Below are 1,386 nucleotides of genomic sequence, written 5' to 3' on the forward strand. Positions count from 1 at the left end.
ATGGCGACGCGATTCCTCGCCCGATCCCTTCTCACCACCTAGCCGTCTCTCTCGTCGGCGCTATCTCACTCATCCGTTCTGCCGAATTCTTCGTTATTTCTCTCCCGTCTCCGCCCTATTATGGCCGCGTCTTCCGCTTCCTATTTCCGCCGTCTGCTTCCGGCGATTTCCGCCAGGGCGTTCTCGAGTCGCCAGACTGCCTCATCGCTGAACGATCCGAACCCTAATTGGTCCAATCGCCCACCCAAGGAGACGATTCTGCTCGACGGTTGTGATTTTAGAGAAGCCGGAGGGAGACCCCTCTAGAGACGAAATCATCGACTACTACATTAGGACCCTTGCTACGGTGATTGGCTGGTTTCACAATGATCAACTTATTGTGAATTATTTCTGCTTATTTATCATAATTGTGATTTTTTTTATATTTTGTGTGAATACTGCTGTTTTGATTGTGTAATTAATTAGTGTTACATGTTTATTGATTTTGACTTGTTGTGCTCATTTGTTGCTTCTATGTAATTGGTTGTGAAATTGTAGTGAGGAAGATGCAAGGATGAAAATATATTCGGTCTCTACAAGGCACTACTATGCATTTGGAGCTCTTGTATCTGAAGAACTCTAACAAGTTAAAAGGTGAGGGTTTCATTTATTGAATTAGTGATTTCTGTGTTTATGGAATTTATTGAACTTCTTACTGAATACAGACCTGCCAAAGGTTCGCTGGGTGCTTCCTGATTCGTACTTGGATGTGAAGAACAAGGACTATGGAGGTATGTAATTCCATTATCCTTTTTGTGACATGAATATTTATGCACACTATGGAGGACTAGGTGGTATGATTTCAAAAATTGTGGATTTAACTGTTTTTTGCACTATGCAGGCGAGCCATTTATCAACGGGCTGGCTGTTCCGTACGACCCCAAGTATCATGAGGAGTGGGTGAGGAACAATGCAACGAGAGGAACAGGCGAAATGATAGGGCTTGCAACTTTGACAAATCTAGAAACATTGAACGAAGAAGAGAGTTGCTAGGTCCAAACTCTGGATGCCCAGATGGCAACTACAACGGAGGACAGCCTAACTCTGGGGGTGGTGGGGTGCCGCAAAACATCCCTGGAAACTATCAGGGACCACCAATGATCAATTTATCAGTCTTCCCCTGGCCCAAACAATGGAGTTTCTCCTTACCAACCTCGTCCTGGACTGAATCCGATTGACTTCCCTGCAGGAGGACCGGGGCCGAATCTGGGTGGCTTTTCTGGCAATGCAAATGCAGGTGGTGGAAGCCAGAACTACCTGACTCAGAGCAACTCTGCTCCTAACCCGGGATCTGGTCTGGGGCAATATCAGAATCCTTATGGTCAAAATGCAGGAAACTCTTCATAA

General features: G+C 45.5%; 1 pseudogene; it reads left to right on the forward strand.

Moving 5' to 3' along the window:
- Positions 1-1,386, forward strand: LOC121803962 (annotated as a pseudogene).

This window comes from Salvia splendens, chromosome 5, assembly GCF_004379255.2.
Source record: "Salvia splendens isolate huo1 chromosome 5, SspV2, whole genome shotgun sequence".
NCBI classification, from domain to species: domain Eukaryota; kingdom Viridiplantae; phylum Streptophyta; class Magnoliopsida; order Lamiales; family Lamiaceae; genus Salvia; species Salvia splendens.